The following is a 19,563-nucleotide window of genomic DNA, read 5'->3' as shown; positions in this document are numbered from 1 at the left end:
GTAAACACTTTATTGTAAACTTTATGCAAGTAAAAACATTTAAAACCAAGCATCATGGGTACAGACCAATAACCAAAAAATCCCTACTACAATAGCAAGATGAACCATGATAAGTAGAGATGAGCGAAGATGCAGTAATTCTATTCGTCACAAACTTCTCGGCTCAACAGTTGCTGACTTTAGCCTGCATAAATTATTCAGTTTTCAGCTGCTTCGGTGGGCTGGAACTTTATCCACCTTTTCCAGCCCACCGGAGCACCTGAAAGCTGAACTAATTTATGCAGGAAAAGTCAGCAAATGCCCAGCCGCGATGTTCGTGACGAATCGAATCACTGTAACTTCGCTCATCTCTAATGATAAGTTTCCAACTAGCACAGGAAGAATAAAAGCAAAATTTTCTCAATCAGAAACATAACAATATGAAATATAGTAAATACTGACGAAAAACATGACCCTCCCCCAAAAAACAAACAAAAAAACTGCACAATGGAAGACTTGGTATATTACAAAGTACAAAGACAAGAATCAGCATAGAGGTTACAAAAAAATAAAAAATAAATTAACAAGAAAGTTCTGAAACTCCCTGTCACCACTAGGTCTCCCTTGTACCCAATGGCAATGGGATTTTTTTTTTTTTTTTTTAAGGACAACTGATATTATGGCTTAATATGTTATATGACACTTATTGTAAATATTTAAGTGTTATCTCTATACTGACTAATAGTGCCTCACAGCCAACAAAGGGTCTATTCAAGGATGCGTTCAGCATTCAACCTCACAAGTCCTTGGTATGCATTTTTATCCATTGCAGGAACTCTTTTGGGGATTACTGCAGCGAAGACTAGTTGGTACCAAGGTAAAAATAACATATTTACAATCAACATTGCATAACCTATTTAGCCATATTACCATTTTGTGGAAGTAAAATATAGTGATTAATTCCCTTTAATACTGTAACATCAGCGAGTCCCAGCCCGTCACTCACCTCCCTGGTCTTCTGTGTTCTCAGCCCCGGTGCGCGTGCCCCCGCCTCCTAGGGCGTGCGTGCACCAGAGCTCTTGCATTTAAAGGGCCAGTATACCCTTAATTAGTGTATTAACCTGCACCTTCTCCTATAAGTATCAGTTCCTCCCATGACTCCCTGCCAGATCATTGTTGCCCTAGTGCCTGAGAGAAAGCTTCTGTGTTTCTCTGTTCCTGTTACCTTGTACCTGACCCTTTGCTTCGTTTCCTGACCCTGCTACTGTGCCACCTGCCCTGTCCATCAGCTTTCCTGACCTTATCTAGTCTATATCCTTCTGTGCCACGTTTCATCCCAGCAACCTGTGGGGACAGGTCGTGCCAGGGGTAGCGACCTGGGTGCCGCCTGCCCCAGCAAGACCATCCCGCTTTGTGGCGGTCTCTGGCGAAAACCAGCGGCACCTTAGACTCCCTGGCACAGCTCACGTCATCATCCACACAGCCCAGGGGATCCACCATCTGCCATGACACTTACAGTAAGATCTAGCCATGGATCCTGCTGGGGGGAATCTGCCAGGTGTTTCTGATCTTTCCACCCTCGTGGCTCAATAGTCGCATGCAGTTAGCATGTCAAGCGCAACAACTGAATCAACTTTCTGCTATGATGCAACAGCTTCTTCACGCTCAGCAGCAACAACAGCAGCAGCACCCTGTGCCTGAGCCTCCTCCTCTGTCAGCTATTTCTTCCGGGTCCAAGCTTTGCTTAGCCTTGTCCACAAAGTTTGATGGAGATCCCAAGCTGTGCAGAGGCTTTGTGACACAGTGTTCTATGCATCTAGAACTCATGGCGGATCAGTTCCCGACGTAGCGTGCTAAAGTGGCCTTTGTGGTCAGTCTGTCTGGAAAAGCTTTTGTCTGGGCTACTCCTCTCTGGGATCGTAATAATACAGTCTCCTCGAACCTACCGTCCTTCCTTGTAGAATTCTGCAAAGTATTTGAAGCACTCACATGAGCCTCCTCTGCCGAGACGGCTCTTCTGACTCTCTGTCAAGGTAATTCCTCTGTGGGCAACTACGCTGTTCAGTTCCGCAAACTAGCTCCTGAACTGTCCTGGAACGACGAAGCCTTGTGTGCTACCTTTAAAAATGGACTCTAGTAAAATCAAGGATGCTCTCGCTGCACAAGATTCTCCGACTAACCTGAGTGAACTTATCCATTTAGCTACTTGTATTGATATGCGTTTTGCTGAGAGGCAGAAGGAACTTCATTTGGAAAGAGAACCTGCCCGTACATGGCGATTACACCAATTGGCTCCTGTGTTTCAACCTCCACCTCTACCATCTTCTTTGCCTCCTAGGCTATGGAAGTGGATCGCTCTCGCCTAACGCATCAGGAATGATCCCATCGACACAATGAGAATTTGTGCCTATATTGTGCCATTCCGGAGCACTTTCTCAAAGACTGTTCTATACGTACTCTGCGTCCGGTAGAACGCTTGCAACTTGTTTATGTGAGAGTGGTTTCCCTAGCTGTGAATATTACTTCTCCTTCCCAGTTCAGGACTTTACTCCTGCTAAGACATCTTTCAACGCTTCTGCATTTTTGGACTCTGGTTCCACTTTCGACTTCATTGGTGCCTCCCTGGTTCAGAAACTTCGCCTGCCAGTGACTCGTTTTGCCAAGCCCTTGTACATTTCCTCTGTTAATGGACAAAATCTGAACTGTAAGGTGCTATACCACACAGAACCTCTCATCCTGCAAGTAGGAGATTTGCATAAGGAAAAAATTGTTTGTGCTGCCACATTGTACTTCGGAGCTTCTTCTTGGTCTTCCTAGGCTTCAACGTCTTTCTCCTCAACTAGACAGGAAATCTGGTGAAATCTTTTGCTTGGGACGGTTTTGCCAAAATGATTGTCTTGTGCTGAACCAATCTAAAACTCTTTCTTCTCTTCCTCCTAGGCCTGCTAACAAAAACTTCAGAGCTGACGCTTTCTCCAGGTCCTCCGATGTTGCAGGATTGAACTCCAAGCCAAGGCATAATTTTACTTCTGAGCATTTGTTTCCTGTAGCTCCTGTCTATCTTCAACAAGTTCCCTCTGGTGCCTGCTAACCTAAGATGTAAAGTCTTGAATTGGGGACATTGTTCTTGGCTGCCTGGTCACCCTGGTAAACGGAAGACTATTTAACTTATCTTCCGGCATTACTGGTGGCCGCACCTTAAACGTGATGTTACAGATTTTGTTCGTTCCTGCGTCACCTGTGCCCGTAAAAAAATTATTCTACGGAAGCCAGCGGGTCTCTTACAGCCTTTGCCCACTCTGGAATCCCCTTGGTCTCATAGTGCTAAGAACTTTATTACCGATCTGCCACCCTCCTATACTATGGAACTTTCTAAATTCCAAGAAGAGGCCGTGAGCTTTCTCCTGTCATGTCCCCGCTGCCAGCCCATCAATCACCTCCCTGGTCTTCCGTGTTCTCAGCCTCGGCACGCGTGCTCCCACCTCCTAGGGCACGCGCGTGCCGGAGCTCATACATTTAAAAGGCCACCTGCACCTTCTACTATAAGTATCAGTTCCTCCCATGACTCCCTGCCGGATGTATGTTGCCCTAGTGCCTGAGAGAAAGCGTCTGTGTTTCTTTGTTCCTGTTATCCTTGTACCTGACCCTTTGCTGTGTTTCCAGACCCTGCTACTGTGCCTCCTGCCATGACCTTATCTAGACCCCGCCCAAAAAAAAAAGACCAAAACTGCACAATGGAAGACTTGGTATATTACTGTAAGTACAAAGACAAGAATCAGCATAGCGGTTACAAAAAAAAAATAAAAGCAAAATTAACAAGAAAGCTCTGCAACTCCCTGTCACCACTAGGTCCCCCTTGTACTCAATGGCAATGGGAATTTTCTTTTTAGCACAAACTGATATTATGGCTGAATATGTCAAATGTCACTTATTGTAAATATTTAAGTGTTATCTCTATACTGACTAACAGTGCCTCACAGCCCACAAAGGATCCATTCACTGATGCGTTCAGCATTCAACCTCACAAGTCCTTGGTATGCATTTGTATCCAATGCAGCAACTCTTTGGGGATTACTGCAGCGAAGACTAGTGAGTACCAAGGTAAAAATAACATATTTACAATCAACATTGCATAACCTATTTAGTAGGGTTGTGAATCGCCAAGAATTTGGCGATTCGATTCGAATCGCGATACCAGTGTGGCGATTCGATATATCCCGATATATCGCGATACCGTCTAGGTGACGATACATCGCGATATATCGCGATATATCGCCCACCTGGGAGCATTCATAGATCCCAATAGACGCCGTGTGTCAGCTTTGACAGCGGCGATCTAGTACTCCGGTGCTCACTTTTCTCATGTTATCCCGTCCGGGCTGCAAAATAAAATAAAACGCACTTTATCTTACCTGCCAACGAGCCCGCGGAGCTCCGGTACAGTCCGGTACAGGTGTTCGGTCCCCGGGCTGTATTCTTCTTACTTCCTGTTAGTCCGGCACGTCACATGGAGCTTCAGCCTATCACTGGCTGAGGCGGGACATCGCTGCGGCTGGTGATAGGCTGAAGCTCCATGTGACGTGCCGGATAAACAGGAAGTAAGAAGAATACAGCCCGGGGACCGAACACCTGTACCGGAGCTCCGGGGGCTCGTTGGCAGGTAAGATAAAGTGCGTTTTATTTTGCAGCCTGGATAGGATAAAATGAGAAAAGTGTGCACCGGATACTCCTTTAATAGCCAGCCGCGGCGATTGCCGCATGCTGGCTATTAGCGGCGGCCCCCGGCTACTGAAATCAGCCGGGGGTCGCATAGTACGGAGCGGGCACGAGTCGGAGCCCGCTCCATAGCCGTGTCAGATCCGGCCTGCCCGGCTCCACAAATGTGGAACTTTTATCTCCTGATGCCCAGGACATGGCATGCTGTTCCGGGCGTCCGCAGATAAAAATTCCACATCCCTAAAAGAATCGATTCAAAAATATTTTGAATCGATTCTGTATCGGCAAATGAAAAAATCGCGATTATCGCGAGAATCGATTTTTTCTTACATCCCTACTATTTAGCCATATTACCATTTTGTGGAAGTCAAATGTGACTAATTCCCTTTAATACTGTAACGCTGGCCGTGAGTGCTCTCCTGTCCGCATGCGAGTCCCAGACCCTCACTCACCTCCCTGGTCTTCTGTGGTCTTAGCTCCGGCGCGTGCGCCCCCGCCTCCTAGAGCGCACGCGCTGGAGCTCTTACATTTAAATATGATGTCATAGATTTTGTTTCTTCCTGTTATCATTGTACATGACCCTTGACCCTTTGCTCCATTTCCTGACTCTGCTACTGTGCCGCCTGCCCTGTCCATCAGCTATTCTGACCTTATCTAGTCTGTATCCTTCTGTGCCAGGTTTCATCTCAGCAACCTGTGTGGACGGTTCGTGCCAGGGGTAGAGACCTGGGTGCCGCCTGTAGCAGCTAGACCATCCCGCTTTGCGGCGGGCTCTGTGGAAAATTAGCAGCACATTAGACTCCACTTCCGGGCACGGCTCGCATCCTCATCCACATAGGCCCAGGGGATCCACCACCTTCCATGAACCTTACAAATACCATCATATGTAGGCCTCTTACAAACATTGGGACAGATTTTTGAATCACAAAAACTTACATGACTTGCACTTCATTTGTTATATGTTATAGACACTTTGTAGGCACCTTTGCACTTTGCTTGACAGGGAGACTTACTTAGGGGTAGAGGGTAGTGGGTTAGAAAAAATGGGGTCTTGAGAGTGATACTTTGAGTCAATTGAGAGTGATACTTTACAGCAATAAGGCACCAGAATTTTGGTCCAAGATTGTGGTGTAAAGTGAACCCACTAATAGATAGTGTAAACTTAAACTAGACAGTCAAAAGATGTGCCAAACAACATGACGAAAAGTAATGATCTGGTCAAGTTTACCCTGTCTGTTTATTATTAAATCTGCTCCATTATGTTTGGCATGTTCTGATAAATCAAATATGCAGTATGATTTTATTAATCACAAAATACAGTATTTTAATGACATTTATCCTTTGTTGTTTTGTATAGACTTTGTTAACTTATGGACAGCAGAATGTTACTTATGTTCTCTATTATGCCATTTTGACAAGTAGATTCTATGATGAAAACATAGTTTCAGTACCTGGGATCCTTATTAGTCGATAGCACACAGAGAATGTTGATAAAGTCAGGGCTATTTGTGTACTGTGAATGATATTTCCCATGGAGATATTTTGTGGATAATTTCTAGCACACATCAGGGGTTGTGTAGCAGGGAAGACAGGTAAGATGAAAAAGATGAGCAGATGGGAAATTTAGCCATAACTTAGGAGTTGAATTATTGTTTGTGTTATGCATTATAATTGTGTAACTTCTGAAATGCAAATAACACAGTAATAAGGATAATGAACAGATACATATACACAAAACAGGGAAAATGTGTTCACTCAACCTACAACATGCCACCTTCACTGCTGTTTTTTTGCAGTTAAGCCCTATGGCATAATGGTGGCGCAGTACCTGCCTAGTATTACTACCTTTCAGCACTGGAGTATTGGTTTGGATACTAGCAGAGTAGAATTTTATAAAAGGGCACCTGCTTTTTTCTTTCCTTTCAGGCAATTTGAGAAGTGTAATATTTAATTCTGTTTGTTGGTATTTTGTGTAAAGATATTGATGTAGCAGAGCTGACATAGTGTTGTTGACATAATTGAGTACTGGGGTTTCTTATTTATTCACCTTACTCTAGTCTCTGGTTTTATAGTCAACTAACAGAATTATTGCTGGTTTGGGCAGCTCCTTTATTAGTAATGGATAGGTCCATTTAGGTTTTGAATGGATTGCCTTTATCATTTCTTATTGCATCCCTTGAAAATAAATGTAACGAATGTATTACATAAAAATCACTGTTTGGAGATTCATGTAATAGGCTTCTGTGCTTGACCCCAAACTCACTGAATGCAGTGTCTTTGATATGAAACAACAGAATCCCGCATGGCTTTGTCATCCACTCCTTCTGTGTCTTCACAATGATCTCCACAAAACAATTAGTGGAACCATTCATTCTGCTACTAGAGTAAGCTATATTTCATAGATTTGTGCCAATTATTGAAGGATAGACTTTACCTTCTCTGAAGTAAAGAATGCATGTTTCTGTGTGACTGTAGTTCTCTTCTGTGGGCCAGAGGTTGATAAATGAATGAAAAAACAATCCCATACAATGAGTACTGTGTGGAAAAATAAGGCTGATTGCCGGGGACCAACGAGCTAAAATCGCATTGACCCACAGAATAAAGGTTACATGTCATTTTTACCATAGAATTCACTGTTTAAAAACAATACCTCTCCAAGGTTGCAAAAATGTGGTTTGGTTTTCTATTCATTCAATCTCCTTCACAAATAATATGTTTTTGGTATGTATAATTTCAAAGTACAATTTGTGGCACAAAAAGTTTGCCCTCATATGGCTCTCTGGATGGAAAAACTCTGTGATAGCATTAGCCACAGTACCTCTATGATAATCAAAATATGGGCCTGTTTTATTCACTAGCCAAACTATTATATCTGCATGCATAGTTGCAAAAAATTTTACTCAGTACTATACATTATATTGTATGGACAATTGTTAGAACATTATAAACTAGTTTCACCTCTTGTTCAACATTTGTCTGATATGATTAATTGCTGGCACAGACCTCTATGATTATAGTTCTCAAATTATGTGCACAGAAATAAATCATATTTGCTGCCGCTAATCAAAGTATGTCACATTCAGTATGTCATTATTTATGACAAAGATATGGTCCATAGCAACCAATCAGGTTCTGATTTTAGTTGGCCTTGGTTGCAAAAGTTTAAACATTTTTTTTTATTTATTTATAGTATTTTTTGTAATAATTTTTACTAAAAGACACCCAGTTATGCAGATAGTTGTTTCCCATAATTTAAGGTCTTTATTTTAAAGGGTTGATTTGACCACAGATATCCCCTGTATATATCCTCCATACTTTAAAATATATAGCAGACACCATTATAAACTGGGGTATTCTGTATGATGCATTAGTGAACCGTGCAGGCATACCTCTTAGAAGATAAACCTAGTGAGAATGTTCATCCTAAGACATATTCTTCTAGATTAATTATGGTTCTTCAGAACTATCTATATGACAGGTCCGCCATATGTGCAGATGGGAGCCCCTGTCTGGACAACCTCACATCAGCTGTATTAGGGTAAACTACATATGACGTAACTGGTACCATATAAGTTCTATGAAAAACTGGCAAAGATTTTTTCATATTACTAACCTGCCAGCAGCATTTAGCAACCGTATATAGCTTTCTTCATTTATCCATTTCAAGCAAAATTGTCAAATCAGATTCCCATTGGGACATAAAGATGCGTTTATACTTACTTTACCTCGAATTAGGATAAGGACACAATATCACAACATCAGAACACTTAAAAGGCTTCATAGAAGTAACAATCACTTTATGAGACACATAGATAAACACAGCATCTACACCGTGTGACAGAGTGGCAGACAGTCATGTTTTTGTGAAAATGCTATTGCATTGGCGCAGCTTCTTGGGGCAACAAAGCACCACTTCACGTGACCAGCAATGTGTATATGTTGCCAGTCCCTTACACTCTAGTTCCTTTGGTGACCTTAAGAAATGGCATAGAGCGCCACAGAGCCCCTTGCTCCAATTACTGAAAAGCAATCCATGATTGCTTTATGCATCACATGCTTACGATGTATCTGGTAAGGCATAGGGTTTTCTGATCAGGAGCAGAAGGTCTGTCAGACTGTGGCACACAGTCCCTGTATCACCTTAATATGGAGGGTAAGGCTGAGATTCCACTTGCAGTAGATGCAGTAGAGATGGGGAAAAAAATTTTTAACAACATTTTTATTTTTTATAATGAAACTTTAATCAATTTTTAATAAAGTGTGTGTTTCACTTGTTTTCTCTCTATTTTTTACATATTTAGGTAGTACTACTACTCTCAGCATGGAACAGATTGTTCCATGATGGGAGTAGTAGTACCTATACTAATAGACATATCGCCCCGGGTGTCACTCCTGACACTCAATGTGATTGTCCATAATATAACAGAGATGCGGAGCGGCTCTATACAGAGCTTGTATCTCTGCACTATACTCCGGCCGGCCTGTGATTTGAATAGAACATCACTTATTCCCAGAGCGGGGATTGGCCAGATGGTTGCAGCCAATCTCCAATTTCAGCGGGAAATATGAATGAGTGATGTTCTATTCATATCATTGGCCGGCCACAGTATAGTGCAGAGATGTGGAGTGCAGGAGAAAGCCGCTCCGCATCTCTGCAATAGATAGGATGATCGCATTGGGTGTCAGGGGTGACACCTGCTGTGATCTGTCCTTAACTGCAGGTACTACTACTCCCAACATGAAGCACACTCTGCACCATGATGGGAGCTGTAGTACCTGCATTAATAGACAGATCGCAGTAAGTGTAACTTCTGACACCTGTTGCACTATTAATGCAGGTACTACAGCTCCCAGCATTGAGCTCCATGTTGGGAGCAGTAGTACCTGCAGTTAAGGAAAGATCACAAGGGATGTCACTCCTGACACTCGCCGTGATCCTCCTGTATAATGTATAGATGCAGGCGGACGCTTCTTCTATGGTCCCCTGCATTGACGTATATATACACCTATTCATATTTCCCACAGAGAGTTGTGATTGGCTGGAACCATCTGGCCAATCACAGCTCTCTGCATGAAATATGAATTGGTGTATATATACAGAAGTGCAGGGGATCATAGAAGAGTGGCAGGCCGCATATATACATTATACAGGAGGATCACAACAGACTCGGGGCGATCTGTCAATTAGTACAGGTACTACTACCTAAAAAATGTAAAAAATAAAGAATAAAAAAAGTGAAAAACACACACTACATCCATTTCGTTAAATACAATTTTTTCCATCACTACTGTATGTTTTTTATTATTATTTTTAAATGGTACCCTACGAAAATAAAATTTAAAAGGTATCTCCATCACTTTTTTGAATCGCTAAAGTCCCAAAAAGAATAAAAACCGCCTGCAAAAACACCAAAGTTAAAACCCACATGGCATTTTTCTTGGCCTTTTTTTACTCCCATAGACTTCTACGGGAGAAAAATGCCACAATTTCAAGGGAAAAAATGCCATAGGCTCATGATGCAATTTGCAAAACCGCCAAGGAGCTGAAAAAGAGTGAGAAAACACCAAAAGGATTTAAAAAAAACAGCAAACTGAAAAACGCAAAGTGGAAAAATAATTTTGTGTTTTTTTTCATTGATTCACAGTTGACATCTGGCTGCAGAGTTTTTTTGCCGAAAAAACGCCATGCGGCGGAATTGGTGTTTCCACCGAACCCCCCCCCCCACCCACAAAAAAAAATAGTGGAATTCCAGCTTAAGGGTAGTTAGTGGAGTATTATTTTTGTTAGTGAAGTCATCATAAGGGTGATGCTCCTGCTCCTTATGTAAATACCTGTCCCTCATGGTACAGCACCCGCCCTCTTATGTTATCACTGTCCCGCCGCGAACAGAACAATCCCCCTTTTGTAATCACTGCCCCTCATTGTACAACATACACCCCTTATGTGAAGTCAGTAGGGAAAATGTCATAAAAATTGCTGCATATACTGTTTTAAAACTTCTGTGGTAAAGCATATAGGGCTATGTTCACACGTAGCATTTTTTCCATGTTTGTAACCAAAACTCAATAGAAAATTTGCTGTTAATTCTACTTAATATGCACATAACCTAACTGCCCCCGAAGCATGAAAATATTAGCAAAATATGAAAATCAGCTACCAACATATCTGTGCTTGGATCAACATGAGCCCCATTAAGTTCATTCGCCTAGGCTTTCAGATGTTGCATATAGAAGAAAAGAACATATATGAGGCTCCTTAGTGCAATTAACCTTATACTGTCAATAGATTAGTAGAATAATAAAGCTGCTCACTTTTAATGTTGGGCTCAGAGCTTTACACCTATAGCAGCATATCATTGAACAACCATAGCTGCCTGCAACCCAGACCAGTATCCAGAAAAGCGGTCAGTAGTAGAACATAGAGAAACCCCAGAGGATGCAGATATCCGGTAGACGTTTGTTTGGGAAAACAGGACAAGTAGTAGAACATAGAGAAACCCCAGAGGATGCAGATATCCGGTAGACGTTTGTTTGGGGAAACAGGACAATGCATTTCGGAACAGGACAATGCATTTTTGTCAGGTCTAACCTGATGAAGGAAAGATTAACCTTTCTGAAACGTGTTGTCTTGTTATCCCAAATAAATGTCTCTTTATCATTTGACTCTGTGGTCCGCAGTCATTCACCCACGTGAGCCAGCATGTGCCACAAGGTAAACCTGATATTTGAATCCTCTGGGATTTTCTTTATGTTCATTGACTTCATGCAAGTCATTTTCCAGCATATCTATGTTCAGACTGAAAATCACAGACTGAAAACAAACTACACATTTCATTTCAAGCCAAAACTTGGATATTTTCAAAAAATTACCCGCTGATTATATTTAAGTCATTGAGATTGGCCTGTGCCAATTCATATACAAATACATTAGCAGCCATTTTTGAAACTTTGCCGACACACCCGTACATTGTTGGTATGAATCGTGATGTGAATGAGGGTTAACCTGATCTATATATATCATGAACAAATGGGATTTCAACAACCATCCATTTTGTGCTTATATTGTAGGTTTTGTATAGCCATGTGGTTTTTTTTTCATGCATTGCATACAATTTAATCATAATAGATCTCTAGTTTAGAGATTAGGAATTATTTGCAAACAAGTCATTTACTTTTTGCTGTGTTTTGTGAGGTGGCTCAAATTTTTATGCTAAGCCTCAAATAAATAACCTAATCAATTGGTGGAGGATTTTAGGTTTAAAAATTCTAATCCAGTTTTTCTTCAGTGTCCTCATTTTGTAGCACAAAAAAAAAAAAAAAAAAAAACATATGAAATTGTCTCCAAGCAGCAGCCCTGGCACAGAAGGTAATCATGTGTTAATTTACATCAGGTAGTCAGCGCTGGGTGGAAATTAGACAGACGATGGGATTTAGTTATTTTTCATTAGCACTTGGACTGTGATAAAGGAGAACAGAAAAGAGCTGCTTGACCTTTAAGTGCTTAAATTATTAAAGAGCAAATAGATTTGAGGTCTGGTTACTCGCTAATCTAATTTGTCTTGTGGTGAAAAGATGAAAAGACATTTTGGGTTTGAAATATCTCCAGTCAACTTTCTTCTTCCTCTAATGTATCCGGAGAAAAATAGATGGCAGAATTTCCCTTCTAGGGGTCAGGTATACGTGACCTGCTGACTTCTTTTTCCTAAAGTAAAAAAGAGAATTTGTTACTGATGAGTATTTAAACCAATAAAATATATTTATTATGCTTATGTCTCAATAATACAGAAGGGATGAATCTATTTGTTTTACTTATTTTTATGCTGATTCACATACATTGTTTAATTCTTGATATGAAAATGCATGATCATATTTAAAGCGCAACTGTCACAAATTTTTCAGCCCCCAGACTACTACCAATATAGTACTGATGTCATAAAACGAAATACAGCCATACGTTTGGCTGCACTTGTTAATTTTTTTCATGTTTAAAATCTTTATTTTCTGCGGTCACCCACAGTCGGACAGGTGTTGCTTGGGGTTTGCAAAGCCCCGCGGCCGCCACGCTTTGCCAACCCCGAGCCATGCCTATCCGACTGTGGGTGACCACAGAAAATAAAGATTTTAAACATGAAAAAAGATGAACAATGGCTGTATTCAGTCTTATGACATCAGTACTATATTGGTAGTAGTCTGGGGGGTGAAACATTTGTGACAGTTGTTCTTTAAGATTACCGTAATTCAAATAAATTCCTAAAGATCAATCTTGTTATAAATAAGCTCCACCACCATTTCAGATGGATTCATACATGTTTTTAGAAATTAATCTTGTGTAGTACATGATCAATCCTATTGTCTTTTCTTTGTCTCTCAATATATATATATAATCTATTTTCAGTTAAAAACCTTACTACCGGAGCATATATATAACATTCACCCATTTTATTGATTAAAAATATATATAATAACCAGTTTAGCCATTTAGTACACACTTCCTCCTTGAAGAGCACCTCTCAATTTGTTGACCTGTACCATCTTTGGCTTTTATCTACACTGTAAGCTGCTGGGCCCAATTACATGATGCATCTTCTTCCCTTTACCCAGCAGGTCTCTTCGTGAGCTACTCATATCATACAAAGAATACTTCATAACATAATAAAATGTATTTAAATTCAATTTAAAATTGACTATTACATTTACAAACAGACATGAAATGACTTGTCATAGTAGAGAATTTTGCCCGACCAATATTTCCTTGTGACTTTTTCATGGGGGAATAAACATTTTTTTTTTTTACAATGAAATATTACAGGATTTGAAGGACATGGCTCCTTCCTTTCTGAAAAAGCACCACACCTGTCCATGGTTTGTATGTGGTATTTTAGCTTGGCTCTATTAAAGTTAAATGAGCTTAGTTGCAGTACCTTTATCTAGCACAACGTTCTGTTAATAAATGTCTGTTCTACTGCTTTTTTCTCTTCATATTTTTATGTCTTTGGAGTGTCACACACGGTTAAGAGATAAATTCTATACTTGCTACTTCCTATTCCACATACTTCTACTTCTCAGATGCATATGTGACTCATTTAGCATGCAAAACACTTTGCTCTCCTTGCTGACCTTAATGTTCTATATTATATAGATCCCAGCACCTCTGCTAGAGTTGCTGCAGAACCTAAAATGTCATTTTCTTTAAATCAAATTTACATACTTCAAGAAAGAACACCCAAGGGTGCTATGCAAATTAACATTTCTAGCAAAGTTGTGCCCATAAACCAGCTGCAAGGTACTATCATTTACAGTGCAAGTATTTATATTTAATATATTTTTGCATTAGAGACATGATTTTACACACCAGAGATTTTCTTTTTAAAAGTAAAAATGTTGTTTTAAGATTTCAAAACCACAAAAACCTTATAGCCATTACAGCTATTCAAATAAGTATCTTACCGTAGGGCACCTAGATACTGTAGAGATCATGCCTGCAGCTGCCATATTTTACATGTGCATTCACTCATTGTAATGTTTGTATATATATGTTTGTGTATATATATATATATATATATATATATATATATATATACACTGCTCAAAAAAAATAAAGGGAACACTAAGATAACACATCCTAGATCTGAATGAATGAACTAATCGTATTAAATACTTTCGTCTTTACATAGTTGAATGTGCTGACAACAAAAATCACACAAAAATTATCAATGGAAATCAAATTTATCAACCCATGGAGGTTTGGATATGAAGTCACACTCAAAAACCACACTACAGGCTGATCCAACTTTGATGTAATGTCCTTAAAACAAGTCAAAATGAGGCTCAGCAGTGTGTGTGGCCTCCACATGCCCATATGACCGCCCTACAATGCCTGGGCATGCTCCTGATAATGTGGTGGATGGTCTCCTGAGGAATGTCCTCCCAGACCTGGGCTAAAGCATCCGCCAACTCCTGGACAGTCTGTGGTGCAATGTGGCATTGGTGGATGGAGTGAGACATGATGTCCCAGATGTGCTCAATCGGATTCAGGTCTTCGGAATGGGCGGGCCAGTCCAAAGCATCAATGCCTTCCTCTTGCAGGAACTGCTGACATACTCCAGCCACATGAGGGCAAGCATTGTCTTGCATTAGGAGGAACCCAGGGCCAACCGCACCAGCATATGGTCTGTCAAGGGGTCTGAGGATCTCATCTTGGTAGTTAATGGCAGTCAGGCTACCTCTGGCAAGCACATGGAGGGTTGTGTGGCCCCCCAAAGAAATGCCACCCCACACCATTACTGACCCACCGCCAAACCAGTCATGCTGTAGGATGTTGTAGGCAGCAGAACGTTCTCCACGGCGTCTCCAGACTCTGTAGCACAGGGAGCCAGTGGCGAATTTGCCAATCTTGGTGTTCTCGGGCAAATGCCAAACGTCCTTCACGGTGTTGGGCTGTAAGCACAACCCTCACCTGTGGACATCGGGCCCTCATACCACCCTCATGGAGTCTGTTTCTGACCATTTGAGTGGACATATGCACATTTGGGGCCTGCTGGAGGTCATTTTGCAGGGCTCTGGCAGTGCTCCTACTGCTCCTCCTTGCACAAAGGAGAAGGTAGCGGTCCTGCTGCTGGGTTGTTGCCCTCCTACGTCCTCCTCCACATCTCCTGATGTACTGGCCTGCCTCCTGGTAGCGCCTCCATGCTCTGGAGGCTACGCTGATAGACACCTTCTTGCCACAGCTCGCATTGATGTGCCATCCTGGATAAGCTGCACTAACTGAGCCACTTGTGTGGGTTGTAGACTCCATCTCATGCTACCACTAGAGTGAAAGCACCGCCAGCATTCACAAGTTACCAAAACATCATCCATGAAGCATAGGAACTGAAGAGAAGTGGTCTGTGGTCACCACCTAAAGAACCACTCCTTTATTGGGGGTGTCTTGCTAATTGCCTATCATTTCCACCTGTTGTCTGTTCCATTTGCACAACAGCATGTGAAATTGATTGTCAATCAGTGTTGCTTTCTGAGTGGACAGTGTGATTTCACAGAAGTGTGATTGACTTGGAATTACATTGTGTTGTTTATGTGTTCCCTTTATTTTTTTTAGCAGTGTACATTGGAGCAGTAAAACACAAATCATAAAACAATTATTTTCAAACATGAAACAGAGTATCTGGACATGGGTATGTAAATCCTACTAGCTGCTACTGGTTTGTTGCTGTCCTATAGACTTGGTCTTATAGTATAGTCTAAGGGTAAGTAATCCCAGGTTGGGATCTCCAGAATAGCCACCAGTAGCAGTAGATTGTAGCTGCACAGGATTTACGCCATACTGTAGATGTTATGATTTATTTTCCAAGTGTCTGTTTTTTACTGTATGAAATAGAGCAGCATGCAATGATATTCTGACAGTCAAGATGTGATGGGGAACTGATTAAAAAAAGAAGTGTAAACATGATCTCATATAGGAGGAAGGAAGAAATAGTTTGCACAATAAATTTGTGAATTTCCTCTTCATCTCTGTTGAATTCAAGGTAGACATGGATCTTTCACCCTTAATGCACCTATGTATCTACTTATTTAAAGGTTTACAAATGTCATAGAGGGCAGCCCCCACCCCAAGAACTCTTATGAGACACACAATGCAGAGCTGCTAACAAACATCTGACTAGTCACATTTAATACTACATTTCTCTTGTCACCACCACTCCAAGAAAAATGAGCACAACGACAACTGCTCCTGACTAAATGACTTGTTTTGTAGTGATATCGAGCATGGACCTGTGATGGTCAACTGTGGCTTTGTAGCTATGGCTTGTATAATAAGGCGGTTGTCAATGATAAGGTAGCCTCTGCATCTGTTAATATGTGTAGATCACCCTCCAGCTCACTATTGGAGGCCAAAAGTAAGAGAAATGGCACAGAAACATTATTCTTGGTATGCATTTTACTAAGTTGCATTCAAACGTGTGTAAAATCACATAAGATACATACATTAGGAGAGATATGTCGGATACACAGACAAGGAATGGTGAGTGTGTGCTAGTCACATAATGATAGCAACACTATACACATGGCAGCAAGGTGCAATTACAGGACACAGGCCTGAATACAAGTATAACAATAATGTAAAGTATATTGGAAAAAATAATGCAAAATGTATATACAAAATAATGTAATGATCAGCAAAAGAAAGCATAGTATGGACCCTGCCTAGACACCTCACCTTGGCCCCGAAGGTGTTTTCACACTCGCTTCCTCAGGGGGCGTCTTTATCAATTGTTATTCATATACTTTGGTCTGTTGTGTTTGGTAGTATGTGTGAAGGGTGACCACTGTATAGCTTTTCTCAGATTGCTGTAGTAATTTGGTGTAATTTGTATTCAGCAGTATAAATTTGGAAATGAATGCCCTATAGGCCACAGGCCTACATAGGCTGCTTAGATACAGCCTCATTCTACCATGTGTATATTGTATGTTACAGATGACAAACATGGATACACAACATCAGAAATAAAATAAAATTTGCTCTACTTCTTCTTAATACTTGAATCACTGTAACTTTTTATTAACAGTGATGTATCAAAGAATTGCTGGTAATGAAGTTTCCCAAGTACAGTCTGAAGTGGCTCCATGTACCGCCTATACCAGATTTTAATCAGGACTATTTTGAAAGGGGTAGAGGAAGTTAAGTTCTTTCCTATTCACTTGTTTTACTGGTCCATTGTAAGAAAATAAGGAAAGTGCTTCATCACATCCGTCTGAAATGTTAAAGTGTTTCTTGTCTAAGGAGAACAATTTCTCTCCTAATACGGAATTGTGGAACCTGATTAAATGTTCATTTGAAACATACATTACATGATTTAATGCATTTCCTAACCTGCTTCTTCAATTTATATTTATTTTATTCCTGTTCGAGTACCTTGGATAATTACTTTTCCCCTGTTTGAGTACCTGAGATAATTACTTTTCACCTGAAATAGTTTCCTGAAGACTTACTGCATTTGTAATGTTCTGTCAGGGCTCTACGACCAAAGTTTGGCTCCTATTTCCTAATCAGTTGGAATGAAGCTGCTGATTTAATGTTTGCTTTTTGTTAAATATTGTTACTTGTGAGATGCCAAGAACATTTGTCTTAGGGATGCACACTTTAGTGAAATCTGTCATAGTTATAGGGGTTACAGAGTTATACTTACATTAAGTTTGTCAAGAACATTTGCTGGTGGAGATACCTGGTATACAGTACTTCAGGGAAAAAAAACACATTCTACTTAGTGTTTAGAACTAGGGAAATTGTAACATTAGGGCATTTTCATACCTTCTTTTTGCATACTAAGGTACATGTTATCTTTTTCTTTTTTTTTTTTATTGGTCGCATTTACCAGTAAAACAGGATTTATGAGGACACCGAAATGATACAAGATCCATTTTTTGTCCTTTTGAATAACAAGACACATACTGTATGTCAATGGCATCTACAAGGTGATTAAGAAAAGATGCTGCAAAATTATCGCCTCAGTATTCATAACTGAGAAAATGTAACACACATTTATTAAAATGATATACACACTATTCAAGTTTTATCTGTATACTACAAATGTTCCTTTGGTGACACAGCAGATGTTTAGGTGATAGTCCTCCTAACCTTACTACACATACAAGGGCTGCCACGGGGAAGCCCTGTGTTCCTGCTTATAGCAAAATGTGTAGCTTATTTCCTGCTTATTTTCTGCAACATGAAATACCCTATGTATGAGCTATGTGTAACCCTTATTTAGTTTTGCGTTCAAAATTTTTAAGTAGAGAATTTCCAAGCACAATTTCCAAGCAGCAGCCTCCCATTTTGAAAGGGAGTCTGCTGAACCATGCACACTGTTGAATTTCTGCAGTGGAATTTTCCAGAGGTCCACAGAAAAATACATTTCCAGGCTTCACTGACAGAATGAGCATGTTTATTTTTTTGGAGTAATCTACATGGTTATGTAGTGCGATCAGTGGTGATGGTACGAGTGGTCATAGCGCTGACGAAATCAGTTGGCAACTGCTATGTACGTAGAAATTCTGGTTGGACATTCCATAGTTAGGATGTAGCCCAGGAGTTTATGTATGTGACTGAACTGAAAAGATGGATAAGAATTACATAGAAATAGTTTTCTTAAACAGAAATGTTGCTGTTCATTTGAACTTTACTTGTTGCTTCCTAATAACTTGTATCTCTGACACTACAATAAGCCTAAATAAAACAATTACATATTATAAATTGTTGTAATTCTTTAGCTATATTTAGAAGCTACTTTGTATTTGTTGTTCTGTCATATACACAGTAGTTGCCTTTTCGTTGTCCGTGGTGCTGAAATAGGCAGGATGCTTAAATGTAATCATTTTACAATAAAACATGTTGGTATATTTATCTTTATCCAATCTGTAACCAATAGTTTTTAACGTATACCGTAAATGTCAGTTGGGTTACTACCCGCTCTGGTAGGAAAAAAAAAAACACCCCCTCTCTTACCTTCCTCGCCCCCGCCACACTGCCACAATCACAGAACTTGGTTACCAGTGTCCGGTGCTTCTGGGTTTGGTAATGTGACATCACACGGCCACATCAATCAGCAGCTGAGGTAGGACATTGTTGGGGGTGGGACAGGGTATTTTTGATCCCAAGACCAGGATTTGTTGGTTTAAGGCGTGAGACGTCACATCACCAAACCCAGAAAAGCCAACGTCAGAAACTGAGTTACATGATTCAGGCAGTGCTATGGGAGTGAGAAAATTAAGAGAGGGCTTTTTTTTTTTCACTCCCACGCAACTTTTCCCCACCAGTGAATTTTACATTAGATTGATTCACTGGAGTACCCCTTTAAGTGTTTTTTGCCCCCA

General features: G+C 40.6%; 1 protein-coding gene across 11 annotated transcripts in view; it reads left to right on the top strand.

Annotated features, from left to right (window-relative positions):
- Positions 1–19,563, top strand: part of PTPRM (protein tyrosine phosphatase receptor type M) — an 898,578-nt gene that overhangs the window by 524,759 nt on the left and 354,256 nt on the right. The window lies entirely within an intron of this gene.

The sequence above is a fragment of the Hyla sarda genome, chromosome 5 (assembly GCF_029499605.1).
Source record: "Hyla sarda isolate aHylSar1 chromosome 5, aHylSar1.hap1, whole genome shotgun sequence".
NCBI classification, from domain to species: Eukaryota; Metazoa; Chordata; class Amphibia; order Anura; family Hylidae; genus Hyla; species Hyla sarda.
Note: the sequence above shows the minus strand (reverse complement) of the source record. Positions and strands in the feature narration are given on the sequence as shown.